Consider the following 10000-nt stretch of genomic DNA (forward strand, 5'->3'; position numbering starts at 1 on the left):
TGAAAGATTGATACATGATTGGATGAAAGAAATGACAACGAGGGCAAATCCTCAACAGTCTAGACCAATAGGAAGTCATGCTGAAACTATGAGACGTGAAGTTCAGTTGGATTTTGAATTCAAATGTGATATGGTGGAACTAGCTTTTGTGGCATTTGGATTAGTTTGATGCAATTTGCACATCCAATCATTTGCATAGAAATTCGTAAAAGCCAAATAAAAAGCTAACTTTAATTTCTAGAGGTAAAGACCACGTGGCCTAATGGATAAGGCGTCTGACTTCGGATCAGAAGATTGAGGGTTCAAGTCCCTTCGTGGTTGAGTCAATCCTCCTGACAATGTTAATAACACAAGCAGTGCACCACTCTACCTCTGTCCACTTTAAACTGAGATTTAAATTTCTTCACTGTCATTTATTGGAATCAATCTTCATTATGGAAAGTGTCTGCAAACCCACTTGAAAAGAAAGTTCTGCTTTTTTAAAGTCTTGGATCACATGATTTTTACGTGTCCTTTATGTTTTTCTACTTTGATCAGTTAGTAGTTTCAGCAACTCAGCAGGATTTTTATTATAACCAAAAAACTCATGGAAATCAAGGGGGATCCATTGAAAATTGAATGGATGATTAGCTTGTAGAGAGGGTAGATGGTGGGATGAAAGATTGAACTGCTTGAAAGATTGATACATGATTGGAGGAAAGAAATGACAACGAGGGCAAATCCTCAACAGTCTAGACCAATAGGAAGTCATGCTGAAACTATGAGACGTGAAGTTCAGTTGGATTTTGAATTCAAATGTGATATGGTGGAACTAGCTTTTGTGGAATTTGGATTAGTTTGATGCAATTTGCACATCCAGTCATTTGCATAGAAATTCGTAAAAGCCAAATAAATAGCTAACTTTAAACTCCTGAGGTAAAGACCACGTGGCCTAATGGATAAGGCGTCTGACTTCGGATCAGAAGATTGAGGGTTCAAGTCCCTTCGTGGTTGAGTCAATCCTTCTGACACAAGCAGCGCACCACTCTACCTCTGTCCACTTTAAACTGAGATTTCTATTTCTTCACTGTCATGTAATGGAATCAATCTACATTCTGGAAAGTGTCTGCAAACCCACTTGAAAAGAATGTTCTGCTTTTTTAAAGTCTTTGATCACATGATTTTTACGTGTCCTTTATGTTTTTCTACTTTGATCAGTTATTAGTTTCAGCAACTCAGCAGGATTTTTATTATAACCAAAAAAACTCATGGAAATCAAGGGGGATCCATTGAAAATTGAATGGATGATTAGCTTGTAGAGAGGGTAGATGGTGGGATGAAAGATTGAACTGCTTGAAAGATTGATACATGATTGGAGGAAAGAAATGACAACGCGGGCAAATCCTCAACAGTCTAGACCAATAGGAAGTCATGCTGAAACTATTAGACGTGAAGTTCAGTTGGATTATGAATTCAAATGTGATATGGTGGAACTAGCTTTTGTGGCATTTGGATTAGTTTGATGCAATTTGCACATCCAATCATTTGCATAGAATTTCGTAAAAGCCAAATAAAAAGCTAACTTTAATTTCTAGAGGTCAAGACCACGTGGCCTAATGGATAAGGCGTCTGACTTCGGATCAGAAGATTGAGGGTTCAAGTCCCTTCGTGGTTGAGTCAATCCTCCTGACAATGTTAATGACACAAGCAGCGCACCACTCTACCTCTGTCCACTTTAGACTGAGATTTCAATTACTTCACTGTCATGTATTGGAATCAATCTACATTCTGGAAAGTGTCTGAAAACCCACTTGAAAAGAATGTTCTGCTTTTTTAAAGTCTTGGATCACATGATTTTTACGTGTCCTTTATGTTTTTCTACTTTGATCAGTTATTAGTTTCAGCAACTCAGCAGGATTTTTATTATAACCAAAAAACTCATGGAAATCAAGGGGGATCCATTGAAAATTGAATGGATGATTAGCTTGTAGAGAGGGTAGATGGTGGGATGAAAGATTGAACTGCTTGAAAGATTGATACATGATTGGAGGAAAGAAATGACAACGAGGGCAAATCCTCAACAGTCTAGACCAATAGGAAGTCATGCTGAAACTATGAGACGTGAAGTTCAGTTGGATTTTGAATTCAAATGTGATATGGTGGAACTAGCTTTTGTGGCATTTGGATTAGTTTGATGCAATTTGCACATCCAATCATTTGCATAGAAATTCGTAAAAGCCAAATAAAAAGCTAACTTTAATTTCTAGAGGTAAAGACCACGTGGCCTAATGGATAAGGCGTCTGACTTCGGATCAGAAGATTGAGGGTTCAAGTCCCTTCGTGGTTGAGTCAATCCTCCTGACAATGTTAATAACACAAGCAGTGCACCACTCTACCTCTGTCCACTTTAAACTGAGATTTCAATTTCTTCACTGTCATTTATTGGAATCAATCTTCATTATGGAAAGTGTCTGCAAACCCACTTGAAAAGAAAGTTCTGCTTTTTTAAAGTCTTGGATCACATGATTTTTACGTGTCCTTTATGTTTTTCTACTTTGATCAGTTAGTAGTTTCAGCAACTCAGCAGGATTTTTATTATAACCAAAAAACTCATGGAAATCAAGGGGGATCCATTGAAAATTGAATGGATGATTAGCTTGTAGAGAGGGTAGATGGTGGGATGAAAGATTGAACTGCTTGAAAGATTGATACATGATTGGAGGAAAGAAATGACAACGAGGGCAAATCCTCAACAGTCTAGACCAATAGGAAGTCATGCTGAAACTATGAGACGTGAAGTTCAGTTGGATTTTGAATTCAAATGTGATATGGTGGAACTAGCTTTTGTGGAATTTGGATTAGTTTGATGCAATTTGCACATCCAGTCATTTGCATAGAAATTCGTAAAAGCCAAATAAATAGCTAACTTTAAACTCCTGAGGTAAAGACCACGTGGCCTAATGGATAAGGCGTCTGACTTCGGATCAGAAGATTGAGGGTTCAAGTCCCTTCGTGGTTGAGTCAATCCTTCTGACACAAGCAGCGCACCACTCTACCTCTGTCCACTTTAAACTGAGATTTCTATTTCTTCACTGTCATGTAATGGAATCAATCTACATTCTGGAAAGTGTCTGCAAACCCACTTGAAAAGAATGTTCTGCTTTTTTAAAGTCTTTGATCACATGATTTTTACGTGTCCTTTATGTTTTTCTACTTTGATCAGTTATTAGTTTCAGCAACTCAGCAGGATTTTTATTATAACCAAAAAAACTCATGGAAATCAAGGGGGATCCATTGAAAATTGAATGGATGATTAGCTTGTAGAGAGGGTAGATGGTGGGATGAAAGATTGAACTGCTTGAAAGATTGATACATGATTGGAGGAAAGAAATGACAACGCGGGCAAATCCTCAACAGTCTAGACCAATAGGAAGTCATGCTGAAACTATTAGACGTGAAGTTCAGTTGGATTATGAATTCAAATGTGATATGGTGGAACTAGCTTTTGTGGCATTTGGATTAGTTTGATGCAATTTGCACATCCAATCATTTGCATAGAATTTCGTAAAAGCCAAATAAAAAGCTAACTTTAATTTCTAGAGGTCAAGACCACGTGGCCTAATGGATAAGGCGTCTGACTTCGGATCAGAAGATTGAGGGTTCAAGTCCCTTCGTGGTTGAGTCAATCCTCCTGACAATGTTAATGACACAAGCAGCGCACCACTCTACCTCTGTCCACTTTAGACTGAGATTTCAATTACTTCACTGTCATGTATTGGAATCAATCTACATTCTGGAAAGTGTCTGAAAACCCACTTGAAAAGAATGTTCTGCTTTTTTAAAGTCTTGGATCACATGATTTTTACGTGTCCTTTATGTTTTTCTACTTTGATCAGTTATTAGTTTCAGCAACTCAGCAGGATTTTTATTATAACCAAAAAACTCATGGAAATCAAGGGGGATCCATTGAAAATTGAATGGATGATTAGCTTGTAGAGAGGGTAGATGGTGGGATGAAAGATTGAACTGCTTGAAAGATTGATACATGATTGGAGGAAAGAAATGACAACGCGGGCAAATCCTCAACAGTCTAGACCAATAGGAAGTCATGCTGAAACTATTAGAAGTGAAGTTCAGTTGGATTATGAATTCAAATGTGATATGGTGGAACTAGCTTTTGTGGCATTTGGATTAGTTTGATGCAATTTGCACATCCAATCATTTGCATAGAATTTCGTAAAAGCCAAATAAAAAGCTAACTTTAATTTCTAGAGGTCAAGATCACGTGGCCTAATGGATAAGGCGTCTGACTTCGGATCAGAAGATTGAGGGTTCAAGTCCCTTCGTGGTTGAGTCAATCCTCCTGACAATGTTATTGACACAAGCAGCTCACCACTCTACCTCTGTCCACTTTAGACTGAGATTTCAAATACTTCACTGTCATGTATTGGAATCAATCTACATTCTGGAAAGTGTCTGAAAACCCACTTGAAAAGAATGTTCTGCTTTTTTAAAGTCTTGGATCACATGATTTTTACGTGTCCTTTATGTTTTTCTACTTTGTTCAGTTAGGAGTTTCAGCAACTCAGCAGGATTTTTATTATAACCAAAAAACTCATGGAAATCAAGGGGGATCCATTGAAAATTGAATGGATGATTAGCTTGTAGAGAGGGTAGATGGTGGGATGAAAGATTGAACTGCTTGAAAGATTGATACATGATTGGAGGAAAGAAATGACAACGAGGGCAAATCCTCAACAGTCTAGACCAATAGGAAGTCATGCTGAAACTATGAGACGTGAAGTTCAGTTGGATTTTGAATTCAAATGTGATATGGTGGAACTAGCTTTTGTGGCATTTGGATTAGTTTGATGCAATTTGCACATCCAATCATTTGCATAGAAATTCGTAAAAGCCAAATAAAAAGCTAACTTTAATTTCTAGAGGTAAAGACCACGTGGCCTAATGGATAAGGCGTCTGACATCGGATCAGAAGATTGAGGGTTCAAGTCCCTTCGTGGTTGAGTCAATCCTCCTGACAATGTTAATAACACAAACAGTGCACCACTCTACCTCTGTCCACTTTAAACTGAGATTTCAATTTCTTTACTGTCATTTATTGGAATCAATCTACATTATGGAAAGTGTCTGCAAACCCACTTGAAAAGAAAGTTCTGCTTTTTTAAAGTCTTGGATCACATGATTTTTACGTGTCCTTTATGTTTTTCTACTTTGATCAGTTAGTAGTTTCAGCAACTCAGCAGGATTTTTATTATAACCAAAAAACTCATGGAAATCAAGGGGGATCCATTGAAAATTGAATGGATGATTAGCTTGTAGAGAGGGTAGATGGTGGGATGAAAGATTGAACTGCTTGAAAGATTGATACATGATTGGAGGAAAGAAATGACAACGAGGGCAAATCCTCAACAGTCTAGACCAATAGGAAGTCATGCTGAAACTATGAGACGTGAAGTTCAGTTGGATTTTGAATTCAAATGTGATATGGTGGAACTAGCTTTTGTGGAATTTGGATTAGTTTGATGCAATTTGCATATCCAATCATTTGCATAGAAATTCGTAAAAGCCAAATAAATAGCTAACTTTAAACTCCTGAGGTAAAGACCACGTGGCCTAATGGATAAGGCGTCTGACTTCGGATCAGAAGATTGAGGGTTCAAGTCCCTTCGTGGTTGAGTCAATCCTTCTGACACAAGCAGTGCACACCTCTACCTCTGTCCACTTTAAACTGAGGTTTCTCTTTCTTCACTGTCATGTATTGGAATCAATCTACATTCTGGAAAGTGTCTGCAAACCCACTTGAAAAGAATGTTCTGCTTTTTTAAAGTCTTGGATCACATGATTTTTACGTGTCCTTTATGTTTTTCTACTTTGATCAGTTATTAGTTTCAGCAACTCAGCAGGATTTTTATTATAACCAAAAAAACTCATGGAAATCAAGGGGGATCCATTGAAAATTGAATGGATGATTAGCTTGTAGAGAGGGTAGATGGTGGGATGAAAGATTGAACTGCTTGAAAGATTGATACATGATTGGAGGAAAGAAATGACAACGCGGGCAAATCCTCAACAGTCTAGACCAATAGGAAGTCATGCTGAAACTATTAGACGTGAAGTTCAGTTGGATTATGAATTCAAATGTGATATGGTGGAACTAGCTTTTGTGGCATTTGGATTAGTTTGATGCAATTTGCACATCCAATCATTTGCATAGAATTTCGTAAAAGCCAAATAAAAAGCTAACTTTAATTTCTAGAGGTCAAGATCACGTGGCCTAATGGATAAGGCGTCTGACTTCGGATCAGAAGATTGAGGGTTCAAGTCCCTTCGTGGTTGAGTCAATCCTCCTGACAATGTTAATGACACAAGCAGCGCACCACTCTACCTCTGTCCACTTTAGACTGAGATTTCAAATACTTCACTGTCATGTATTGGAATCAATCTACATTCTGGAAAGTGTCTGAAAACCCACTTGAAAAGAATGTTCTGCTTTTTTAAAGTCTTGGATCACATGATTTTTACGTGTCCTTTATGTTTTTCTACTTTGTTCAGTTAGTAGTTTCAGCAACTCAGCAGGATTTTTATTATAACCAAAAAACTCATGGAAATCAAGGGGGATCCATTGAAAATTGAATGGATGATTAGCTTGTAGAGAGGGTAGATGGTGGGATGAAAGATTGAACTGCTTGAAAGATTGATACATGATTGGAGGAAAGAAATGACAACGAGGGCAAATCCTCAACAGTCTAGACCAATAGGAAGTCATGCTGAAACTATGAGACGTGAAGTTCAGTTGGATTTTGAATTCAAATGTGATATGGTGGAACTAGCTTTTGTGGCATTTGGATTAGTTTGATGCAATTTGCACATCCAATCATTTGCATAGAAATTCGTAAAAGCCAAATAAAAAGCTAACTTTAATTTCTAGAGGTAAAGACCACGTGGCCTAATGGATAAGGCGTCTGACTTCGGATCAGAAGATTGAGGGTTCAAGTCCCTTCGTGGTTGAGTCAATCCTCCTGACAATGTTAATAACACAAACAGTGCACCACTCTACCTCTGTCCACTTTAAACTGAGATTTCAATTTCTTTACTGTCATTTATTGGAATCAATCTACATTATGGAAAGTGTCTGCAAACCCACTTGAAAAGAAAGTTCTGCTTTTTTAAAGTCTTGGATCACATGATTTTTACGTGTCCTTTATGTTTTTCTACTTTGATCAGTTAGTAGTTTCAGCAACTCAGCAGGATTTTTATTATAACCAAAAAACTCATGGAAATCAAGGGGGATCCATTGAAAATTGAATGGATGATTAGCTTGTAGAGAGGGTAGATGGTGGGATGAAAGATTGAACTGCTTGAAAGATTGATACATGATTGGAGGAAAGAAATGACAACGAGGGCAAATCCTCAACAGTCTAGACCAATAGGAAGTCATGCTGAAACTATGAGACGTGAAGTTCAGTTGGATTTTGAATTCAAATGTGATATGGTGGAACTAGCTTTTGTGGAATTTGGATTAGTTTGATGCAATTTGCATATCCAATCATTTGCATAGAAATTCGTAAAAGCCAAATAAATAGCTAACTTTAAACTCCTGAGGTAAAGACCACGTGGCCTAATGGATAAGGCGTCTGACTTCGGATCAGAAGATTGAGGCTTCAAGTCCCTTCGTGGTTGAGTCAATCCTTCTGACACAAGCAGCGCACCACTCTACCTCTGTCCACTTTAAACTGAGATTTCTCTTTCTTCACTGTCATGTATTGGAATCAATCTACATTCTGGAAAGTGTCTGCAAACCCACTTGAAAAGAATGTTCTGCTTTTTTAAAGTCTTGGATCACATGATTTTTACGTGTCCTTTATGTTTTTCTACTTTGATCAGTTATTAGTTTCAGCAACTCAGCAGGATTTTTATTATAACCAAAAAAACTCATGGAAATCAAGGGGGATCCATTGAAAATTGAATGGATGATTAGCTTGTAGAGAGGGTAGATGGTGGGATGAAAGATTGAACTGCTTGAAAGATTGATACATGATTGGAGGAAAGAAATGACAACGAGGGCAAATCCTCTACAGTCTAGACCAATAGGAAGTCATGCTGAAACTATTAGACGTGAAGTTCAGTTGGATTTTGAATTCAAATGTGATATGGTGGAACTAGCTTTTGTGGCATTTGGATTAGTTTGATGCAATTTGCACATCCAATCATTTGCATAGAATTTCGTAAAAGCCAAATAAAAAGCTAACTTTAATTTCTAGAGGTCAAGACCACGTGGCCTAATGGATAAGGCGTCTGACTTCGGATCAGAAGATTGAGGGTTCAAGCCCTTCGTGGTTGAGTCAATCCTCCTGACAATGTTAAAGACACAAGCAGCGCACCACTCTACCTCTGTCCACTTTAAACTGAGATTTCAATTACTTCACTGTCATGTATTGGAATCGATCTACATTCTGGAAAGTGTCTGAAAACCCACTTGAAAAGAATGTTCTGCTTTTTTAAAGTCTTGGATCACATGATTTTTACGTGTCCTTTATGTTTTTCTACTTTGATCAGTTATTAGTTTCAGCAACTCAACAGGATTTTTATTATAACCAAAAAACTCATGGAAATCAAGGGGGATCCATTGAAAATTGAATGGATGATTAGCTTGTAGAGAGGGTAGATGGTGGGATGAAAGATTGAACTGCTTGAAAGATTGATACATGATTGGAGGAAAGAAATGACAACGAGGGCAAATCCTCAACAGTCTAGACCAATAGGAAGTCATGCTGAAACTATGAGACGTGAAGTTCAGTTGGATTTTGAATTCAAATGTGATATGGTGGAACTAGCTTTTGTGGCATTTGGATTAGTTTGATGCAATTTGCACATCCAATCATTTGCATAGAAATTCGTAAAAGCCAAATAAAAAGCTAACTTTAATTTCTAGAGGTAAAGACCACGTGGCCTAATGGATAAGGCGTCTGACTTCGGATCAGAAGATTGAGGGTTCAAGTCCCTTCGTGGTTGAGTCAATCCTTCTGACACAAGCAGTGCACCACTCTACCTCTGTCCACTTTAAACTGAGATTTCAATTTCTTCACTGTCATGTATTGGAATCAATCTACATTCTGGAAAGTGTCTGCAAACCCACTTGAAAAGAATGTTCTGCTTTTTTAAAGTCTTGGATCACATGATTTTTACGTGTCCTTTATGTTTTTCTACTTTGATCAGTTATTAGTTTCAGCAACTCAGCAGGATTTTTATTATAACCAAAAAAACTCATGGAAATCAAGGGGGATCCATTGAAAATTGAATGGATGATTAGCTTGTAGAGAGGGTAGATGGTGGGATGAAAGATTGAACTGCTTGAAAGATTGATACATGATTGGAGGAAAGAAATGACAACGAGGGCAAATCCTCAACAGTCTAGACAATTAGGAAGTCATGCTGAAACTATTAGACGTGAAGTTCAGTTGGATTTTGAATTCAAATGTGATATGGTGGAACTAGCTTTTGTGGCATTTGGATTAGTTTGATGCAATTTGCACATCCAATCATTTGCATAGAAATTCGTAAAAGCCAAATAAATACCTAACTTTAAATTTCTGTGGTAAAGACCACGTGGCCTAATGGATAAGGTGTCTGACTATGGATCAGAAGATTGAGGGTTCAAGTCCCTTCGTGGTTGAGTCAATTTCTTCTGACACAAGCAGCGCACCAGTCTACCTCTGTCCACTTTAAACTGAGATTTCAATTTCTTCACTGTCATATATTGGAATCAATCTACATTCTGGAAAGTGTCTGCAAACCCACTTGAAAAGAATGTTCTGCATTTTTAAAAACTTGGATCACATGATTTTTACGTGTCCTTTATGTTTTTCTACTTTGATCAGTTATTAGTTTCAGCAACTCAGCAGGATTTTTATTATAACCAAAAAAACTCATGGAAATCAAGGGGGATCCATTGAAAATTGAATGGATGATTAGCTTGTAGAGAGGGTAGATGGTGGGATGA

At 37.6% G+C, this 10000-nt stretch overlaps 12 non-coding genes across 12 annotated transcripts; all 12 read left to right on the top strand.

Annotated features, from left to right (window-relative positions):
* The first annotated feature begins 248 nt into the window (after positions 1-248).
* trnar-ucg (transfer RNA arginine (anticodon UCG)) lies at positions 249-321 on the top strand. The gene has a single exon. It is a non-coding gene; the product is annotated as a tRNA-Arg (tRNA).
* Positions 322-920: 599 nt separating this feature from the next.
* On the top strand, positions 921-993 carry trnar-ucg (transfer RNA arginine (anticodon UCG)). The gene has a single exon. It is a non-coding gene; the product is annotated as a tRNA-Arg (tRNA).
* Positions 994-1581: 588 nt separating this feature from the next.
* Positions 1582-1654, top strand: trnar-ucg (transfer RNA arginine (anticodon UCG)). The gene has a single exon. It is a non-coding gene; the product is annotated as a tRNA-Arg (tRNA).
* Positions 1655-2253: 599 nt separating this feature from the next.
* Positions 2254-2326, top strand: trnar-ucg (transfer RNA arginine (anticodon UCG)). The gene has a single exon. It is a non-coding gene; the product is annotated as a tRNA-Arg (tRNA).
* A 599-nt stretch (positions 2327-2925) lies between these two features.
* On the top strand, positions 2926-2998 carry trnar-ucg (transfer RNA arginine (anticodon UCG)). Its single transcript has one exon. It is a non-coding gene; the product is annotated as a tRNA-Arg (tRNA).
* A 588-nt stretch (positions 2999-3586) lies between these two features.
* On the top strand, positions 3587-3659 carry trnar-ucg (transfer RNA arginine (anticodon UCG)). Its single transcript has one exon. It is a non-coding gene; the product is annotated as a tRNA-Arg (tRNA).
* Positions 3660-4258: 599 nt separating this feature from the next.
* Positions 4259-4331, top strand: trnar-ucg (transfer RNA arginine (anticodon UCG)). The gene has a single exon. It is a non-coding gene; the product is annotated as a tRNA-Arg (tRNA).
* A 1271-nt stretch (positions 4332-5602) lies between these two features.
* On the top strand, positions 5603-5675 carry trnar-ucg (transfer RNA arginine (anticodon UCG)). The gene has a single exon. It is a non-coding gene; the product is annotated as a tRNA-Arg (tRNA).
* A 588-nt stretch (positions 5676-6263) lies between these two features.
* Positions 6264-6336, top strand: trnar-ucg (transfer RNA arginine (anticodon UCG)). Its single transcript has one exon. It is a non-coding gene; the product is annotated as a tRNA-Arg (tRNA).
* A 599-nt stretch (positions 6337-6935) lies between these two features.
* Positions 6936-7008, top strand: trnar-ucg (transfer RNA arginine (anticodon UCG)). The gene has a single exon. It is a non-coding gene; the product is annotated as a tRNA-Arg (tRNA).
* Positions 7009-8939: 1931 nt separating this feature from the next.
* Positions 8940-9012, top strand: trnar-ucg (transfer RNA arginine (anticodon UCG)). The gene has a single exon. It is a non-coding gene; the product is annotated as a tRNA-Arg (tRNA).
* Positions 9013-9600: 588 nt separating this feature from the next.
* trnah-aug (transfer RNA histidin (anticodon AUG)) lies at positions 9601-9673 on the top strand. The gene has a single exon. It is a non-coding gene; the product is annotated as a tRNA-His (tRNA).
* The last annotated feature ends 327 nt before the right edge of the window (positions 9674-10000 follow it).

The sequence above is a fragment of the Nothobranchius furzeri genome, chromosome 14 (genome assembly GCF_043380555.1).
Source record: "Nothobranchius furzeri strain GRZ-AD chromosome 14, NfurGRZ-RIMD1, whole genome shotgun sequence".
Lineage (NCBI taxonomy): Eukaryota > Metazoa > Chordata > Actinopteri > Cyprinodontiformes > Nothobranchiidae > Nothobranchius > Nothobranchius furzeri.